Below are 22,471 nucleotides of genomic sequence, written 5' to 3' on the forward strand. Positions count from 1 at the left end.
CACGGGAGTGGGAGGAGGTAATTAGGTGAGAGGTCAGTCGGCGGTCAGTGATGGAGCTTAGAGGACGGGAGGGAGTGTGGATATAGATTAGTGAAGAGAGGTAAGGAATGGTGGAGGAGGAGAGAGCCTTGTACGTGGTGGTGAGGAGTTTAAAGAGAACTCGGAAAGGAATGGGGAGCCAGTGAAGAGATAGACAGAGGGGGGAGGTGGAGGTAGAGCGCCGGGAGAGGAAGATGAGCCTAGCAGCAGCATTAAGAATGGATTAGAGAGGTGCGAGGATGTTGCAGTAGTCAAGGCGGGAGATGAGAAGAGAGTGAATGAGATCAGTGGAGAGGAAGTGGAGAGGAATGGTCTGATGCGTGAGATGTTGCGTAGGTGAAAGCGGCAAGACTGTGAGAGAGCACGACTATGGGGGGTGAAAGAGAGGGAGGAGTCAATGATGACACCGAGGCAGCGCGTTTGGTCGGTGGAGGTGATCTCGGTTTCACCAATGCTGATAGAGATAGTGGGAGAAGAGGGGATGTTCGGGTGATGGAAGATTAGAAGTTCAGTTTTAGCCATATTTAGTTTCAGGAAGCGTTGGGTCATCCAGGGTGATATGGCCGTGAAGCATTGGACAGGAGTGATGGGGATAGGTCGGGGGAGGAGAGATAGATTAGGGTATCATCAGCATAAAGGTGGTAATGGAAACCATAGGAGCTGATGAGGGTGCCCAGAGAGGTGGTGTAGAGGGAGAAGAGGAGAGGGCCAAGGACTGACCCTTGGGGAACACAGACTGACTGTGGGGTAGTAGGAGAGGAGGAGCTCGGAGTGGAGACCGAGAAGGAGCGATCGGAGAGGTATTCGGTGAACCAGGAGAAGACTGTGCCAGTGATGCCAAAGGAGCGGAGGGTGTTGAGCAGGAGAGGGTGGGCAACAGTGTCAAAGGCAGCCGACAGATCAAGCTGGATGAGGATAGAGAAGAGGCCTTTGTATTTAGCCGATAGTAGATCGTTAGTGACTTTGGTCAGGGCAGATTCAGTGGAATTTAAAGGGCGGAACCCGGATTGGAGGGGGTCTAGAATGGAGTTAGCAGTAAGGTGGCTTAGGAGACAATTATAGGTCAGACGTTCTAGGAGCTTGGAGGCAAAAGGGAGGAGGGAGATGGGCCTGTAGTTGGATGGAGAATTGGGGTCCAGATTTGTTTTTTTGAGAACTGGGGAGACAAGAGCGTGTTTGAAGGAGGAAAGGAAGATCCCAGATGATAGGACAAGATTAAAGAGGTGAGCCAGGTGAGAGCAGACTGACGGACTGAGACGACGGATAATATTGGAGGGGATAGGATCGAGCGGGCAGGTGGAGGGAGAAGCGGATTGAAGGATAGAGTGGACTTCAGTGGCAGTGGTGGGGTAAAATGAGGACAGGGGTGGGAAGGAGGGGAGTGGAGATGTAGGAGGGGAGGAGGGAGAGGGTAAGGTCATGGCAGCAGTGATGGCACTCCTGAGAAAGGAGATTTTGGTTGAAAAGTAGGTAGCAAAATCAGCGGCTACGATGGAAGACGGAAGAGCTGGAGGAGGGGGGGAGAGCAAGGAGTTGAAGTGTGTGTGTTATGTGAATCTGCCCAATGTGAAAGTGTGTAAGGTGTGCTACGTATAAATGTGTGTGTGTGTAGTGTGCTGTGTGTATCTGTGCAATGTTTGTGTGTGTTCTGTGTATTGTGCTGTTTTTTTTGGGTGCGTGTTGTAGTGAATGTGGGTGTGTGTTGTACCGTGAGTGGTGTGTTAGGTGTGTGTGTTGTGTTATGTGTATCTGCCAAATGTGAGATGGGCTACATATATATGTGTGTGTGTAGTGTGCTGTGCATATCCTGGCAATGCTTAAGTGTCTGTGTTCTGTGAGTTTCTGTATCTGCACAATTTTTAAGTGTGTGTGTTCTGTGTGTTTGTTGTACTGTTTTGGGGTGTGTGTTGTAGTGTATATGGGTTTGTGTTGAACTGCATGTGGTGTGTTATGTGTGTTTTGTTGTGTGTATCTGTCCAATGTGTAAGTGTGTGAGGTGCGCTACGTATATATGTATGTGTTGTGTGCTGTGTGCATATGTGGTGTACTGTGTGTGTGTGTGTGTGTGTGTGTGTGTACAATGTGTACATGTGTGTGATGTGTGGTCTATGTATATCCTCAATTATTCCTAATTGTTTAAAGCCTTCACCATGATGTTAGAATGTATAATTCATACTCAATGACAGCAACTAAATGGTGTGGAGTTATTCCTTCATCAACGGTTTCCCAGATCATCAAAGGCAAATTAAAACTTGGTGTTTTTTTAAATTTCTAAGTGAAATTTCCCCAAAACGGCTTCGAGGTGCACACCACCGGATCCAGAGGTATCTTGATGCTGAATTCGGTGGTTTGGAGTGCCACGGTGTGTCTGCAATGCAACAGACACCCACACACACGCACACTCACTCTTCAACTTATTATATAGATAATATTATTATTACAACAGTTGTGTAGTATGATTTTATTGTAGAAAAACGCTGCTACAATTGTATATATTTTGTTTTGCTTTCTTCTATAGGGATTGACTACCCCTATATCTTAGCAGCTGCTTTTTTGAGGACCAACTCATATCCCAGGCGCCCATATCTTTTTCTGTATAAGATTTAAATCTTCCTCTTTATATATAATTAGTTGAAAGTATTTACACAAATAGAGACATACCAATGAGCAGACCACTCAAACAGAACACTGGTCACGCCTCCCACATTATTAGGTGCTGGCCACAAACCCTATTATTGTGCATAATAATTGATAATTGTCAGCTCTAGGCCCATTTAGACCTTAATTTGGCATGTCTGCCTATGGGGGGGGGGGGGGGGGGGCTTGCTGAATCTAAATATTTCTGACATGCCATATGTGTCAGACATATTCAGACCCCCCTCCAGCACAGCCGCCACCCATAGGCAGACATGTCAGTCAAATTTACCCTCCCCCACACTATCTGTCATATGCATACAATCACAGGCACAAACATTGAATACGAAAAAAATGGGATATACAACCAGTGGCGCAATAAATAATACTTAAAGTTTCTGTGTGTTCAGACTTTTCCTGATGAGGCGATGGTGATCCTCAGGTAAGTTGAATATTTCAAGTGATGAAGATCAAAGTGAAAAAATAATAGAAATAAAAAACAAAAATTAGATCAATGTGTCAGTGTCTATTTCTTATAAACGCTTAATAGCGTAATTTTCTTTATTTGTGTGGAGATTGTTGAAATGCCCCCTAAGCGTACCAGAACTCACGTGGGTTCGGGATGGTACTCCTCATATAAAGGTTTCTTTATTGGGTTCACCGAGGGGGGATGTAACTTCTCCAACTCAAATGTGAGTAGATCTCAATGAATCCGTGATAACATGAAGAAAAAGAAGGTGTCTGAGATCTATGGTCTCATCATATATAAAGCAATGGGTGATGTGAGAGCTGTATAAGTACAGAGGAACTTAAACAGCGTACCTCACTTACTGAGTGAAGATGGAAGGTACACGTATAAAGGTATCTTTGTATATTTGAGTTCCTCTGTACTTATACAGCTCTCACATCACCCATTGCTTTATATATGATGAGACCATAGATCTCAGACACCTTCTTCTTTTTCTTCATGTTATCACGGATTCATTGAGATCTACTCACATTTGAGTTGGAGAAGTTACATCCCCCCTCGGTGAACCCAATAAAGAAACCTTTATATGAGGAGTACCATCCCGAACCCACGTGAGTTCTGGTACGCTTAGGGGGCATTTCAACAATCTCCACACAAATAAAGAAAATTACGCTATTAAGCGTTTATAAGAAATAGACACTGACACATTGATCTAATTTTTGTTTTTTATTTCTATTATTTTTTCACTTTGATCTTCATCACTTGAAATATTCAACTTACCTGAGGATCACCATCGCCTCATCAGGAAAAGTCTGAACACACAGAAACTTTAAGTATTATTTATTGCGCCACTGGTTGTATATCCCATTTTTTTCGTATTCTTTGTATATTGAAGTAAGGGTGTATCTTCAGGGATTGGTAACCTAAGGCGGCATTGCGCCACGTACCATCTGCCATTTTTTTCTTGTACAGGCACAAACATGTCCCCAGTCTGATCCTGCCGCAAAGTCTACGGATCCAAAATATGTGCTTTTATAGCAAGTAAAATAGCTTGAAGTTATAAAAGCTATTCCTTTATTGGACTGCTTACAGTATGTGTTTATTTCTATATGGGAGATGCCCTAACAAACATTAAAATGCTTTTTAGACTTTAAATTATTAGTAACATTTTGGTACTTGTGTAGTACCATGGTGCCCACTAAGCAATTTGCTTAGTGGGCTATTCTCCTTAGTGAAATTGCCTCGCATCAGACCGGACGCCGTGTATGGTGCCATGCGATCCGATCCGATGCTCTTTTAGTTAATATTAAGTGCACTCCTGCCCGAGGAGAGCATTGCATGGTATTGCACCATACACTGGGTGCGATCCGATGAAATATTTAATTGGATAAGCACCCATGCTATGAGATATGATGGGTGCTTCATTTTGAAAGCACTCACCCATTGTATAAGTACCCATGCTATGAGATATGATGGGTGCTTCATTTTGAAAGCACCCATGTCATTTTTTTGCATTTTGTTTTGCACACCCCCACTATCCACGCCACCCCGAAGTGTGGCGAGCGGACACGTAAAAGGTCCTCCTGACCTTTTCATACCCCCACTATCCACATCGGCGTGGAGCCACCAAGTCCGAAGCGTGGCGAGGGGATGCGGAATACATGTAAAATGATCCGCATCCCCTCGCGGGGCTCACTGCGTTCGCCACGCTTCGGGCGCGGTGGCTCGCTGCACTTGCCACACTTTATAAAATCAACTCCATGCTGACGTGGATAGTGAGGGTATAAAAAGGTTGGATGGACGCGTTCTGCGTCCCCATGCTGGGTTCGCTGAGCTCGCCACGCTTCAGGGTGGCGTGGATAGTGGGGGTGGGTACTTGTTTCCTAGCACGGCGCCCATCGCCATACCATGCCATAAGGTATGCGATGGTATGCGATGCAATATTCGGGTAAATGACCCAGAATGTACAATTAAATATCGCTTAGCATCGCATGCCAGCAAATGGCATGCGATGCGATTTTAAATTGTACAACCACCCTGATGGGTGCTTACAATGTTAAATGCACCCCCACTATCAACGCCAACCCGAAGCGTGTCGAGCGCAGCGAGCTCGCGAGGGGCGGTGGTACGCGTCCTCCGACCTTTTCATACCCCCACTATCCACGTCGGCGTGGCGTTGATTTTAGATAGTGTGGCGAGCGCACACGGAATACATGTTAAGTTGATAGTGGGGGTGGCGTTGACAATGTGGGTGCTTTTAACATTGTAAGCACCAATCAGGGTGCTTGTACAATTAAAAATCACATCGCATCGCATGCCGCTATATTGCATGCGATACGATGCTCTGCGATGGAAATCGGGGGCACCGTGCTAGGAAACAAGTACCTGGGGGTGTTTTAGGAACACATTCACACCTGCCATATCATACATCTGACACAGTAACGACGACATGTGTCGATTAACTTGAATTTACTTTATAATTAATAATAACATATCACATTAATTAATTAGAATTATAACAATAAAGCAAGGAAAAAAACATGAATAATGACAATTAAAAACGAAATAAACCATTAATAACAAAGTCACTTCACACTCTGCATTGGCCTTAGGAAGCAGCGCAAGTGTATGCAGAATACGGAGAAACGCATTGTCAGCACCCAGAGTCTTCCGCGACATCTAAATGTTTGCGTGACGTGCCTCTTTGGCGCTTGTTTCGCCATTTACATGCCCCCAAAGGTGCTCAATGTTCTAGGTGTGAACACCTGTCTCCGGGTCGACAAAGTTAAATCTACGATTAACACGAGCATGGTGATATCTGGCCTGCTCAAGCTGCTCCATATTATAGGCCCACCAGCAATCAGAGTAAATCATTGTTCCAGGTTCCACAAATTGATTGATAGCGGCCATCAATGTAGTGGCATCACGCTTCTGGATTGGAGTTACAAAGCAGTCACCAGTCTCCCTACAAATCCCTCCAAATATTCACTGCTGAGGCAGCATCCGTCCCACATGGCTTATCCGTGTGACAAACAGGCTCTCGTCCACTTTGACAATCTTACCAGGACTGCCAATATGCCGTTGGGGCTGTGCAATTAGGTCCATAGTGCAGGCCTCACGCAGTAAATTGTTATACTGGACTGTAGTTTTATTGGACAACTGCAGTTGACGCTCACAATAAGTTACAGTTGTCAGCTCGTATCGCCGGTGCACACTCCCATCGCGGGCAATATGGTCGCTCAGCGACCATATTTCCAGCTATATTTGCAATAATCGCCCCCGTGTGTATGCACCTCTAGTCCTGGGCTACACACAGACTGTACAGACTAGGAAAATAATTAGATTGTAAATGATCGCAAATGGATTTGCAGATAATCGCAGGCCTGTGAAATTTTCACAGGCTTATTGAATACTGGCAGTACACCGTAGTGCCCATTACACAATGCGATGCCCATTACATGTTACGCCACACAAAGCGATGCCCATTACATGCTATGCCACACACTGTGATGCCCATTACATGTTATGCCACACCTTGTGTTGCCCATTACATGTTACGCAACATACTGTGATGCCCATTACATCTGGCACCACACACTGTAATGCTCATTACAGGTTAAGCCAGACACTGTGATGCTCGTTATGCCAGGGCTCAACAAATGTTATGTTAATGTAGGAGCTAGGATAAAAGTGTAGCAGCCACTGGTTAGCCCCACCTTCCGACGATCTTTGGTCCACATAGTGACACATAGTATTTTGATACTCAATGGACTTTGACAGCATATCGCCAGCACAGTGTGGACTATCTTACAGTATTTCATATTATACTTTATATCTTTCTGTTATTCGGTTATTAAGGGTTTACTCCTTGACTCTACTTTGTTGGACATTGCAGTTACGACTATTATTTTTACCTGCAGTTGGGAATATTAAATCATTCCATACCTAGTATCAAGTTTTTGAGAAAGTATAATCAGATGGCACTTATGTTTGACATGGAACAGGCTCCCCTGGCTGATCACTCACCTACTATGGCACGGAGTGACCCTGAGATTGATGATTCACTTGGCACTGAGCCTAAATATATCCCTGATGTTACATTTCTATCATTACTCATCCTCACAATGTTGGCGTTCCTTGCATGGCTTCCTATACTGTGGTTTCTGCTTCTCCCATGACACAGACCACAAATGGTGGTTTGGAAGCACTTCCGGGTTATGCCCCCTGGAAATCATTGACCAATACAAGTAGCCCTGGCTTAGCTGCTTATGGCTATCACCCAACTACACCAGTTAAAGAAATTTCATTCCTATGTCTGTGGCAATTAATTCCAGCCCCTGCTATGTATATTACACATTTACTCCCATGCCATGTTACATGAATAGGTTTCTTATTTTAGCCTGCTTGTCTCTCTCCTAACAGACACACTTTTGTCATTTCGACCATCCTTATTGATTTATGAGATTTCATTGGACACAATACGGATTATTTGCTGTGTGGAACCAATATCCTTGTGTTTAACGCTATCTACCAGGTCTCTATTCTTGCTAGACATATTTTTACAAACTCCATTGATAATTAAAACTTTCCATGTGAAGCTTAAACCTGTATGTAGTGCTACAGCGGAAAGTGATGGGTGTATATTTAAATCATTAGAATCGGTCAATAATACATTCACACCCATTTATATTACATTTGTTATATATTTAGTTCACACTTAATAACTCATTGTTTATTATCTGGACGCGGGCTGTGACTACAGCTCCTGCCTCCTTTTTTGTTGGTTTGGAAAATAGAAAATTAGAATGATAGAAGCAGGGGCGGATCCAGGATAAAATGACAGGGGGGGCACCATGATAAAAAAGGGTTTGGGTGGGGGAGGGGCGGTGTTAGTGGTGCCAGTGTACATGCAGAGAGCGGCAGGAGAGGGTGGGAATGGAATAAAAAATAGGCCCTGGCATTTAAAGTACGCAGGCCCACCATGGCGACAAAAGTGAAGAATGTAGTTGCGCGCTCCAGAAAAGGGTGTGTGGCCACTCAACAGGGGGCGTGTCAACACCATATACAACTTCTACACATTATGCAACAAAATACTAGACCCCATTATACTTGCCCCTTACACATGATGCCAAATGGAATGAGACAAAATTGACATAATGACACACGGGTTGAGCCAAAATTCACATAATGCCAAATGGATTATGTCAAAATTCACATAATGCCACAAGGATTGAGCCAAATGCATAAAATGCCATACGGATTGAGCCAAAATTCCCATAATGCCACATGGATTGAGCCAAAATTCACATAATGCCACATGGATTGAGCCAGAATTCACATAATGCCACGCAGATTAAGCCAAAATTCAGAATACACTTCATAAACAGGGACATTGTCCACCAAAGGCTCGCATTAAACATTTACACCATAATGTCCATTACACGTTAAGTTACACGCCATTATGTCCATTATGTGTTATGCCAAACACCATAATGCCTGTTAAAAATTATGCTACATAAGTGCTGCTTCTCTACATGCTCATTGCCAAGGGTTCCATGCTCATTGCCAGAGGTTCCATGCTCGTTGCCATGTGGGATTACATGCTCATTGCCAAGGGGGAATACATGCTCGTGGTAAATGGGGGACAGCCGCCGCCAGGCAGAAGTGATAGCCACTGACAGTGGCAGAGCCTGGCTGTATTCAGAGCACTGCAGGTCCCGGCTATTTGAAATAATACCCCTTTCACACCAGAAAATGCATTGCCAGGTTGGCCCCTTTTACACCAGCCTAGTCCCTGCATTTTCTGGTGTGAGGGGGAGAGAAAACCACCCCTCCCCCCTTTAACCAGTTATCTAATTTAACCGGCTATATCTTCGGAACCAACTGACCCATTTACATGAGACAAGTATTATATTGAAGAACTTTTGAGTGGGCTTTGAATGATTTTGGTCTAGTGAAACTGGAACGTTTGGTTCCAGAGTAATCTGCCCTCAAAGAACATGAACAGCCATGAAATTACATTTTAAAAATAAAAAAATTGGTTTACACGCAATATCTCTGGAACCGATTGACCGATTTGGACCAGCCTGGTATCATATTGAAGGCCCAGCGATTTGGAATTGAATGAAATCAACCACAAGCTTCTGTGATGCCACGGCGGGAACTGGCAGGTGTCAGAACCGGGTGGGGGTCGGAATCGACGGGTCCCATATTATTCTATAGGAAAAAACGTTACAGGTTTGCCAGGCGATATCTCCGGTTCCCGGGGGGCTAGAGACACGGGGCTGGGCTCGTTGGAAAGCCCTGGTCCTCAGCTACAAAATAAATGACAGGGGGCACGTTCCCGGGTGCCCCCACCCCCTGAATCCGCCACTGGATAGAAGCAGTGTATCTTTATTACATATTGTCCAACTGTTCTACCTTTATTTCTTCTTAGTGACAGCTAAAATCTCGGAGCTATTAACAGCACGTGTTAGGTTGACATGAATATATGCACTTATGTATGTATATATATATATATATATATATATATATATATATATATATATATATATATATATATATATATATATATATATATATATATATATGTGTGCTATCTATAATGTCCTACTAAATATTTAACCTGTCTTGATACATATGCTTCAATAAAAGTTTAGTAGCCAGGCAAACCAAAAACATGAAGGGTGCGTAGCAAAAATTTACACAGTAATGCCTATTACTCATCACACACCCATTACATATTACACAAACCCCGTAATGCCCATTCCACATTATACCAAACCCCGTAATGCCCATTCCACATTATGCCACACTGTAATGCCCATTACATATGATACCACATAATGCCTATTACATTTTATGCCACATAAGTGCCGCCTACTTACATGCTCGTTGCTACAGGTTTCTTGTTTGATGCCAGGGGTTGTATGCTAGAACAGCTGGGGTTGCATGCTCGATGCTGGGGGTTACATCATGGAACGCCACCAAGTCTCCACTCCCACTTGCTGAGCTGCCTGCTCCTTGGGCCGCCTGGGTGCAAGTGAAGGCACCGAATGACTTTGACTGTCCATTTTCACTGAGCTGCTGCCTTGCTCTGCCACCTGGACTCTGGTAACCTGGGTCCCGCTGGCCAGGGCACATAGTAGGGGGGGGGGGGAGAGACTGCCATTGGCTGCTCTGCACATCTTGAAAAAGGACAAAGTCCAAAACGCGTTGATTGCTGCTAGACGCTGACAGACCGGAGTCAGCGCTATTTGTGTAAAGCCGCCCGCTGAAGCCCCCAGCCGCCCGACTTACCCCTTCGTGCTGCAGCGCATTATACGGGGAGAGGAACTGCTTTCTATCTGGCGTGGACGTGGATGTGAGCGGCCCTTTGTTCGTTTATTCATCTGTATGTGGATCCTAATAAACCTGGCTTTTTAACATATGGATGTGTGATGCAAGATACCTTTACATGCACGCGAGTTTGAATAATAAAGTAAGTCACATTTTATCCTCTACTGTGTTGGCTGATTACCAGTTTATTTGAAAAGGATATTCAAAGATACCTTTTGGTGCATTCGAGTAAGAATTTCTAAGTAAGTGTCTGGGTTTTAATGAATGATGTCCCATGTGAGGTGCCCTATGTAAGGTTTTAAAGAAACTTCTATATGTACTCAGGAAAGAACTAAAAAGTAAGTGTGGTTCCAATTACCCTTTGGTTAATCAGACCACCTGCTCTCCGGGACTACAAGCAATAACCCTAAACAGCGCTGGTTATTTCCATTTTTGTGTTCTATATTTGTCTATATTCCAGAGTGTGGATGGTCTCTGGGGGAAGATACCAGCTGCAATCGTAGCGCTTGTTATATATCCAACCTTTTTGCAAATAAATATTTAACCTGTCTTGATACATATGCTTCAATAAAAGTTTAGTAGCCAGGCAAACCAAAAACATGAAGGGTGCGTAGCAAAAATTTACACAGTAATGCCTATTACTCATCACACACCCATTACATATTACACAAACCCCGTAATGCCCATTCCACATTATACCAAACCCCGTAATGCCCATTCCACATTATGCCACACTGTAATGCCCATTACATATGATACCACATAATGCCTATTACATTTTATGCCACATAAGTGCCGCTTACTTACATGCTCGTTGCTACAGGTTTCTTGTTTGATGCCAGGGGTTGCATGCTAGAACAGCTGGGGTTCCATGCTCGATGCTGGGGGTTACATCATGGAACGCCACCAAGTCTCCACTCCCACTTGCTGAGCTGCCTGCTCCTTGGGCCGCATGGGTGCAAGTGAGTTTGACTGTCAATTTTCACTGAGCTGCTGCCTTGCTCTGCCACCTGGACTCTGGTAACCTGGGTCCCGCTGGCCTGGGCACATAGTGGGGGTGTGGGACTGCCATTGGCTGCTCTGCATCCTGGAGTCCTGGCGAGGTGGGCCCGCTGCCTGGGCCAGTCGCTGGCGCCTGCGCGCCACCAGCCACAGCACATGTGAGGGACTTAACTGCGTCTATGCAGGGTCAAAACTAGGCTTTACAGTGCCAAGTGCAGGCTTCAATCTGGTGCCCCCCCTTCTCACCTGGTGGCAACCCACACCCACGACCCCCCTTCTCACCCAGTGGCAACCCACACCCGGAACACCCCCTCCCCCCCATTCTCACCTGTGCTTGCTGCCCTGCGTGTGTCCTTTGAAGCAGCAGCAGCATGGATGAAGGGTAGAGCAGCGATAGCAGGGAGCTTTGGGAGCCGCAACTGACGTAGTGCAGGAAGGAACCTGTTAAAGTCGAATTACATTCACACCATTTTAGAATAGTATGGCCACCATTTTGGTTCGCAGAGTTGTGCAAATAAAGTATTATACACAGGTTCTGTGTAGTGAAGCAAACCTTAAGAGCCGCCATACTAATGCACATAAATTCATATTCCACAGTAACACGGAATAAAGTATATTTAATTAAAGGTTTAGTGCACTACACATTGTTTAACCAATAATACACGATTGTTTCTGTACATGTTTGGTATCTTTATGTTCCGACCGTGTCTCGTGCGTAGCATTCCGGTCGCAGCTAAATATTCGCAAGTCCTATGGTCTGATAATTAGGGACAAAATCCTTATTCTATGTACTTTTGCCATGTGTCCTAAGGAAGACAAAGGATCAGGATGTAGCCAGTTCTTGTGGTTGATTTACGACCCCCTATGACGATGCCAGCTGACAAAGGACCCAGGAGCACATTCCTTCTGCACCAATCCACGTAAAGTGCATCCCCTTTGCCCCAATCCTCGAGGACCTGACATTTGAACTCTTGGGCCAATGAAAACCTCCTTTGACCTCTCTTTGTGTGGACTCTATAAAAGTAGCGATCCCTGGCTGGCTCGGTCACTTCTCCACTGCTTTTCTCCCCCTCCTCCACCATGACCGGGCTAAGTTCCATTTGAACATAGCGAGCTCCGACCGGACTGCGCTGCGCTATTTCGATATGATAGTAACATTTGTATTCCTGTGTGTGTAGTGTGGTTGATTATATTCTGTATCTGTTTCTGTTCTCCTGGTAGTTTAAAGTGTACTTAATATTGTTAATTCAACTGTATCACGTGTTATACTGTGTTCCTTCTTTCTGTAACCCCCTGCTGTCCGCTAGGGACTAAATACATTATTTGGAGAATCTATCTCCTTACTTTGAGTTATAACCTTGTCTTGACTCTTATTCGCATCTAGCAATAAAAGTGTATTACGGACATTGTCCTTAAAGGTATTCGCAGTTTTGGGTACAAAGTACTGCGAAAGGATACTCTATTACAAGTATCGGTCTAACGTGTATAATACACTAGAAAGGTTTGCTATGCTTTGCTATGCTTTGTTCGCACGTAGCTAGGAGTAAAAGGTATTAGTTTACAGACATAGTACGTAAACTGCGCACTTCACTTATTGTCCTTCTGGTTATATTAATATCAACATTAACAATTGAGGGCCTGCCGCGCGTTACATCCTATAAAACACTGTACCAAGCGCAGTACTTGAGCCTATACCAGCAAAAGGGTGGAAAGTGATCATTTAACCATTGCTGGAAAGGCCAAGTCCCCGGCGGTACAGAGTTTGAAAGGTGCTAGTGTACGAACCCGAGGTATAATAAGTGAAGTCCAAAGAGAAATTACGTGTCATGTTTAAAGCATATAAGGTGTTTGTATTAAGTAAGATGTATTTCTGCCTGCCACAAGTAGTTTAACGGGGTATAGTGTCTTGAATTGCTTGTTTATAATTACGGTACATGTGCGCGTGCGATAAGGTTTCGCACACGTGGAGGCAAAGGCCTGTGTTTATTATAGTACATAGAGGATTCCTTGCAAAACTATAACCCTTTGTTGTCCGTTACTGCAGGGTCAGGGACTCCGCCACGTGGTGACAAGTTCTGGGCCTTTACAGTAACGTGAAGTGTCTGCAGTGTATTACGTAAGGTATGCACACACGTGTTTACGTAAGTATATTTTCACATTTTTGTTTTTAATTTACGGATTTAGTGCGGGATTTATTTCGCATCTTTGTACGTAACTTACAGATTTATTTTGGGATTATTTTTGCATTTCTGCCAAATTGCTGCGTTTAGCGGAACCGGATCGCGACCTTACAAATACACTGTAGAACACGTGGGTGGCCGATTCATCGGCGGCCTGTGAACAGGTTTTAACAAACACACGTACATACGTGGCTGTTCACGGGCACTGCACACGCAGCACACATAGGAGCCATAAAGTGGCTAGTATTAATCACAAGCTCTATTAAACGGTATATTAACATACTGGTGATAAAGCGGTAATTAATACAAGAGGGCATAGTATATTTGATTCAATTTTCCAAAAGCAAGCTATTCAAGCATTATTTTAATAGATTCCTATAGCCATTTAAGGGATTTATACTTGCATAAGTATCTGGTGAGAAACTGCCAACCCGGGAAAGTTTTCTGTACAGAAATATGTCAAGTTTAAGTGTAAGGCCCAGGTGTAAATAGCATCCAGTGTGAAAATTATTGGGTGAACGGGCGTATGAGGATGCGACCCATAGCGCAGTCCAGATAGAAGGAAGTATTTGTGTGTTGAAATAGGACATATAGGTGTGCGTGACGACGTGCCCATAGGAACTGCAGTCAGAGATAAGATATGTCTGCTCTTGTCACTCAAGGAGAGAGTTGAACAAAATGAATGTCTAAACTTGTGGCAGAAGGAAAGTAAAATTCAAAGGGAACATGGTTATTTGTCAGATGCAAATGTAATCGGCCACAGGAATATGAATGTTTCCACCTCCCCATATGTACAAGAGGGAACAATTTCCGTCCAAAGTGAAACAAACAAAAACATGAAAATGAATAACCTGTATACTGTTTTTACCCCCTATAAGCAAGGTACAGATGGAGACTGGGAGTTCCTGGCACCAGACATCCTTTGCGAAGCTAGCGGAAATGAGAGAAAGGCTGAGACAGTCAAAGCTGTTGCTGCCATCCTAACCGAGGAGATGGCTGATGCCAGAAACACACTCGGAAACACAGGTAAGCACACACAACACAGCACAGAGATAGTAATTCCTGGAGTAGTGTCCAATCCTGCGGAGGGGATACAAACCTACCCTTTGCACACAGTGGAAACTCCTTGTGGAAAGGGAGACAGAGATGAGGTAATGCCTGTAAGAGTTAGCGACATGCACAATACTTGGACACGATTAGAGCGTCGTTCAATCATCTCAAATTTCCCTGATCCCAGGAAAAATCTGGCAATCTGTCAGAAATTTGTAAAGGATCTGGGAAATGCAGATGAGCCCACCAATAAGGATTGGCGGAACATGTTGAGAGCTTGCCTCCCTTCACACATAGATATCCCGAAATTTATTCAGGATAGTTGTGTGGAGGGTGATAAGATTTTAACTGATCATGGCAACCAGGAAAATATACGCCTAATAAATATACAATTGGGTGTATATTTCCCTGCGTCGGTTGAAAATATCCAGACGTTCACTATCAAACAAAAAGATGGTGAATCTGCCAGCGAATATTTCAACCGTGCCTTGCAAGCAGTGTCAAAACACACTGGTATCCCTGACCCCAAGGACAACACACACTTTAGGGGAATAGAAAATAAGTGGCAGACACAAAAGAGTGTCTGTCGCTTTAAGAAGCGCGGACCTGCTCAGTAATTAAATGACCAAGTTTTTAGTAAAGAATATAAAGCATTTTAATAAAATAACATAGCATAGCTTCTTAAAGCGACAGACACTCTTTTGTGTCTGCCACTTATTTTCTACACCTTGTACTATCTAAGGGATCGACACTCCCTATATAAAGAAGCAGCGATTATCCTGCCCAGCTAAATAAATAAATAAATAATTGATTGAATCACTGCCCCTGTCAAAGTGACAGATCTATGTATACTGTTTTATGGTGTTAAATATATACCCATTGGGGAAGCTATAAATCACTTTTTGGGAACTAGAGATCTAGCACGACTAGCGCTACGGAGTGGTCCTAGGGTCACTTAATTCTTTAGGGGAATGATTGTCTCTTTTCTGATAAAAGGTCTTAAGGAAAATTTGAGGACCGAAATAGAAACTATTTTCCCCAACTGGAGAAATATGCCAATAGACACCTTAAGAAAATCTGCTGTTGATCAAGACAAAAGAATTAACAGGGAGATACGAGCTGAGAAATTGAGGGCAGATAACATCCACACATACAACAGGGCCCTAAACAAACACACACACTATACAACACCTCCAGATACAGGTAGGAAGCAAACGGTGTGCTTCAACTGTGGTAAAGGGGGACACCTAGCCAGAAATTGCTGGACAGAGAACCATAGGGATAAAAACACATACATAAGTGACGGGAAGACACACTGGAAGGAGACAGACAGGTCTCAACACATGGAGGAAAAGGGAACCAACCTAGGTTGGTTTGGAGCGCCTGCCAAGGGTGGTTTAATCAGGACAGCAGCTGCTTGTGGGAGTAGTCAGCTCCCAGATATGAGAAAAAAACAATAAATAAAATAGAGCAGCGCTGAATTTACAATGTAAAAAATATTTATTACATACACTAATAAAAACATTAATTAGACATTAAAAAATGAACCAATTGGTGTAAAAAGAATATTGGATGGACCCAATAATTATAGTCACCGGTATTGGGATGGTGTTTTGAAATCTGCTCTGATCCTGGGAAAAAGGGGAAAGTCCTTATTTGCCACTTGGTGGTGTCCTGATGTTGTTGTCACGGACTGCAACCGATGGCATGGATGGAATTAGCCGATCGGGAGTCCCACTACTGCGAGAGGTCAGGTATCCAACGATGTTTGTGGCTGGAGACTTCCGGGGTGGTGGATTTCCGATCAGATGATTAGGCAGATGGGACAGTCCTTGGTAAAAGGGTTAAGGTCCTTGGGGCAATGTGGGTCCAAACCAATGTATCACCAACGCGTTTCGCAGTGCCTACTGACTGCTTTGTCAAGGTGTCCATTAGGGTTTCTGGGAGCCATTTTTATACCTGGCTTCCCATGGGTTCATTTACATACTATATTGGTTCAATATCACAAAAATATAAAAAAAAAACATAAAATGAACTTACTCGGAGACAGTAATATAAATCCTTTATCTAAACCATATATTTGTAAACCAATTCGATTCTGGCAAAGAAGAGAAAAAGTTAAAAAACTGATCATGAATAACGTGTGCATCACTTCCGGGTCGGTGTCCTGTCACTAGTGGATCAAACACTTCCGGTTCGTCACTTCTATCTTATATAGCTATTTAACCACCAGTGCATCGGATGCCTATTGTTTCCCCTTATGTGGGATATATAAAGTTAGCCCCTCCACTGGTTTTTGATCTACACGATCATACACATAATGTGTATTACGATAGTGTTGTTTATGCCGACCCGGAAGTGACGTTCCTGTCCTGCATCCTGGTTGTCATAGATGCAGACAACATAAGTCCGGAAGTGACGTTACGCACAGCAGTTTTTCGGTGCGCACGTCATATCCGGCTTGTGGATAATGTCACTATGGTAATCATATTATACGGATGTAGATACTCCGGATCGTAATACCGGAAGTATCGCTGCATTGTCATGGAGATTATCGCCATGACAATGCAGCAATACTGCACACTCCATATGCAAACATATATGCAAACAAGGAGTAGAGCATACTTATACCCCACAACCAGGTAACATGACACAATATCTGAAGGAGGAGCCTCAGATATAGGTAAGTGTAATGGTTTAAAAGCTTAAGTTTTTTTTTTTCTTAACCCTGCTAACAACATTTCCCCTTGATCTAGGATGTGCTAAGCAAATGGTAGTTACAATTGGGGTAACAGGAAAAGTGCAGCATTACCCATTGGTAAAACCAATAGAGATCATAATCGGGCCTTTGCATACCAAATATTATGTCTTATTGACTGCAGCGGCTGCGAGTTACCTTCTAATTAGAGAACTGCCTTGAAAAAAAAAATAAAGTTATGTCTGCTTCTGGGCTCCGGAAGATTCATAACTTAGAGACAACAGGGCCAGTTTGCACGAACAAGATGCAAAAGTGTTAGATATGCCTCCATGATTAATGCTGCACTGTGCTGTTATAGATTCTAACCCATCTAAAGTAGCTAAAACTACAGCATGAATACCGAGTTCCCTTTGAACTAAAGATGGGCAGGACACAGGATTAATGGCAACGAATAGCTTCAATAGAAACCCATTTAAAAACAGACAGCATAGCACCCCAAAATACAGCCCCACCATTTGAAACCTGAGGTCAAGCTGGAAAAGTACCCAGTGATATAACAAGGTTCCCAAAAGAGAACCTCTTAGTTAATACCCCTAGACATGGCCCATAGTCCCACCCCCACTGGGTAAGATAAAGGAGGGAGGGCCTACAGATCAGAACAGGATTTTAAAAGGGTGAGAGCCAACTCCCCCATAGTGCCAAATCCTGTTGTCATCCAAACAAAAGAAAAATTTCTGTTGCAATAAATACACATATTGCTGTCATTCATTTTTTCTCCCTTTTGATTTTTCAACTTCTGGTGTATTCCCCTGAGGCAGGACATAAGGTATCGCAGGACAGGTTGCAGTTGTGCCTGAACAGGGGGGGGGGGGAGAATCTGTGACACTGTAGTAATCACAACTCCACAAATGGTAGAATAAGCAGTTCAAAACTGTCGCACACCCAGCAGAGAAATACCTATTATGAATGTGCAGTACCCCATAAACCAGCACAAGTGGACAAGAGAGTAGTCACACTAGTTTCAGTAAACTTTGAACAAAGTCCCAGTAACCTTAAACATTGCTCCCTACATTACCTAGGGCAACCACAGCCACCATCTTGTGAAAAGCAGTCCAAAAAGTGCACAAAGCATTCCCATTCAACAGAGAATGAAAAAGGTTGTAAAAGGCATTAACATATGAATAGGTGCAATCACAAAACCCATGTCCTCACAGACAAATGTGGATAGTAACAAAAAGGAACCTGCCACTATGGCTGGTGGTTGTTGTGCCCCTAAGAATTGGAAACAGGCCTGATTACAGCTCTTGCCCTGGGTATGATTGACACAAGAGACCATGTGATTTGGAATACAGGGCATCTGCTGAGTGTGCGACAGATATAGTGACTTAAGAAACCTGGTGATGCCAGCCTGACCAATGTCATGCTGCAGTGTACAATTAAACCCAATTGCTCGAGCACTTCCTACTTGTCTACACAGTGTAGTTGCCATAGCACTACCGGTAAACAAGACTGAGGATGTGGTGTTGGGGTGTGTTTTAGCTTGTTATGCTCCTCATATAGGGGGTTATTCTAGTCCATTCTGACAAAATCCTTCTTAGATGGACAAAACCAGGTGCACTGCGGGTGGGGCAGATGTAACTTGTGCAGAGAGAATTAGATTTGGGTGGGGTTTTTCTTCAAAGTGAGATCTATAAGGGGCGTGGCTTGGACTAGCATGTGAGCGGACGCTGGGTCTGTGAGCTCCGCTAGAATCTGTGGCAAAAATCCTGTTTGGAGATCCTGGGCGCTGCCTTGCCCCCCTGTACAGCTGTGTGAGACCCTCCGGATACCTACCAGAGTTCCGACGCAGTCCAGTTTTGCACAGGCACCCCGGTACGAGATATCCAGGCCGGGCGCGGCGGCGTCTCCCTGTCCCTGGCGCCATCTTGGATCTAGGCGCGTAGATGATCCGGCAGCCTGCGGCGGTGATCCCGTAGTGTGCCTCGCCCGGAAAGTTACCTCCAGCTTCTGGGTGGTGGCGGGAGAACTGGCCGGGCCCCAGGCGACGTCAGCAGTGATACGGGCAGCCGAAGGGAGGCCACGCTAGCCGCGCTGTACGGACGCCACCATCAGACTGCGCACGCGGTGTGGGGCTGCGACGGAGGGGGACCCCCACGGAGACGCGGAAGCCAGCCAGCCGGTGAGCTAAAATCAGGGGTGAGACGGGGGGTGAGGAGCTGAGGGGAACAGGCGAAGCTCCCCCCTTATATACGCCACATACCACCTGTGTAACCTGGGAGAACCTGTAGGAGGGGAGGCCTCAGAGGACCAATACAGCCGCCATCTCCTGACACCCTGTGAGGCTGCACTTCCTTAAGGCAGTCTGCAATAGACATCGGACATAAGCACAGTTGCAGAGACCCTTATCTTACTAACACCAAACGCCTTCCACTACTACAGCACTGCACTGAACTGCCCCTCTGTCCCCTGCTGTACACCCCTTTGCCTACCAAAACACAGACTCCACTTTAATTATAGTGAAGGATCCATCTTGCACCCTTTCTATATCCCATCTGCTGTACTGGACTGTGGGTTCTGACTGCCAACACTGCCCACTCAAGACACAGCACTGCATAACTCAGCTTCAGACCGGGGGTGGTTATCGAGTACAGAGTGGTGAAGAGACAGCACAGCTCAGTTTCACCCTACCTGTTAAACATGGGCAAGACAGGGCATGCCTCGGCAGCTTCTAAGCTTGAAAAATTCGCCAGAGGCTCACAGTCTACCACCCCGCCGCAACCTGAGGGCTCCCTGCCCCCACCCGATGGAGACACTGGCTCTGCCTCCGTGGCACCCCTAGCTCAATCCACCCAACAAATCCTTGAGACGATAGCAGCGTCTGAGCACAGGGTCACAGATAAAATAGGACAAGTCCAGTCAGATATTACCCTGATAAGGCATGATATGCAGAAACTTCGTGAGAGGGTTGGTGAGACGGAACACAGAATATCAGACTTGGAGGACATTGCCACTCCCCTTAAAACCACGGTTGCAGAATTGGCGGCGCAAGTGGACACTGTAAAGGCCAAATTGTCTGACATGGAGGGCCGTCTTAGACGCAATAATGTGCGTCTGGTGGGTCTTCCCGAGAGGGCCGAGGGATCTGCTCCGGAACAATTCCTAGAATCCTGGCTGCTTAAGCTTTTTAGACGTGAGGACTTTACCCCACAGTTCTCGGTCGAACGGGCCCACCGCTTACCTTCTAGGGCCCCGCCGCCGGGCGCCCCGGCCCGTACATTTATTGCCCGCTTTCTCAATTACAAGGATCGGGACGCCCTGCTGCGCCTGGCCAGGACACAAGGCCCACTAAAATTTGAGAATCATAATGTATCGGTCTACCCAGACTTTGCAGTCGAGGTCCAGAAATCACGCTCTCTGTTCATTAATATCAAAAAGCGCTTGAGAGAAAGACAGATCCAATACTCCATGATATTTCCAGCTCGCCTTCGTGTGGTACATGCGGACACTACTCACTTCTTTAATACAGCCAGAGAGGCTGAAGCGTGGCTGGAACGCATTCCTAGACCACGGGACTGAACTCTTGGATCTATATCTGATGTCGCTGATACGTAATTCTGCTCTGTTGTGGTGGTAATGTTGTGCAGTATGGTTACCAGTTAACATGACGCAGTAGACAGGAGGGTCTTTACAAATTAATATAATGGATATATGTTATATGTTGGGTGGGGATATACGCGCCTAGGGTATCCAACGATACCAGTACACAATGTCTAGCGGAGCCCATGCAGGTAAATAGCTTGTAGGAACAACTGTTTCCTATACCCCCTTGGGTTCCATCTGTTAGTGCACAATTTTTTGTTTTCTTGTGTAACTTTAGTGTTAGTTAGTTTGGTTTAAGGGAATAGGTATATCTAGTTGGGTAGATATGCAGGGAGGGGGGTTTGTTTTGCATAATAGGTTTATTGTGTCTTGGTTTCTATATAAGTGTTGCGAGTAGATATGTGAACATACTGATGTTTAGGAGGGGATGTGGTCTGGGCTTGGGTGGGGGGGCGGAGGGGCGGAGAGTCTCTTTGATGGGTCGGGATTGGGGGCCGGTTTTTTAGTATAGCAACTGCATATAATAATCTCATGCAAATAGGTCCATGGCTGGTCACGGGGATGGTTTGAGGTTGCTTAGCTGGAATGTAAGGGGGATGAATCACCGTATTAAATGGGCCTTGGTCTTCAATCAGCTTAAAAGCCACAAAGTGGATATTGCCTGTATTTCAGAAACACACATCACAGGTAGCAAAACCCTAGCACTGAAGAAGCCGTGGGTGGGCTTTATGTATCACTCAACCTTCTCGAATAATGCTAGAGGGGTCTCTGTTTTAATTAGAAAAACCATTAATTTTCAACTGGTTCACAGCCAAATTGATCAGTACGGTAGATACGTTTTCTTAAGAGCCTATGTTAACCGCAAGCTATTAAATATCCTTGCGGTGTACATACCGCCCCCCTACAACAACGAGGTAATGAAATTAGCTATGTCATTTGTTTCCCTGTCCCCTGGCACCCCAGTGTTATGTTTAGGCGACTTCAACAACTATTTAGATAAGCAGCTAGATAAATGGAACGAACTGACGCCCCCTAGCATCTTACCTCAGGCTCAGCCTACCCCGTTTGCTAGACTGATAGATGAGGTGGGCCTTATAGATATATGGAGAGTTCGAAATCCCCTGACACGCCATTTCTCGTGCCACTCGGCCAGCGTTAATGCCCTATCCAGAATTGACCTCGCTCTCATATCCCCTGACCTATCCCCAAAAATCCTGGAGGTTATCTACCTGCAAAGGGGTATCTCCGATCACTCACCGTTGCTGGTGGTGATGGAGAATCAGGGGACATCCCCATCTGGTAGCTGGAAGCTCAATCCCTTTTGGTTGACATTACTGAAGGACGACAGGGGATTGACGGATGACTGGCAGACTTTCGAGACTTGCAATGAATCATATAACGACCCAACTGTAAAACATGACGCCTTTAAGGCATATATGAGAGGGACTTTTATAAAAAAAA

The 22,471-nt window shown here is 44.8% G+C and overlaps 1 long non-coding RNA gene across 1 annotated transcript in view; it reads left to right on the forward strand.

Moving 5' to 3' along the window:
• The window catches only part of LOC146069788 (uncharacterized), a 59,170-nt gene extending 40,162 nt beyond the window's left edge, over positions 1-19,008 (forward strand). The window contains exon 3 of the long non-coding RNA XR_014472974.1: positions 13,527-19,008. This is a non-coding gene — a long non-coding RNA (uncharacterized LOC146069788). The remainder of the gene's footprint in view (positions 1-13,526) is intronic.
• Positions 19,009-22,471: the final 3,463 nt, after the last annotated feature.

This window comes from Crinia signifera, chromosome 1 (genome assembly GCF_055691185.1).
Source record: "Crinia signifera chromosome 1, ASM5569118v1, whole genome shotgun sequence".
Taxonomy (NCBI): Eukaryota; Metazoa; Chordata; class Amphibia; order Anura; family Myobatrachidae; genus Crinia; species Crinia signifera.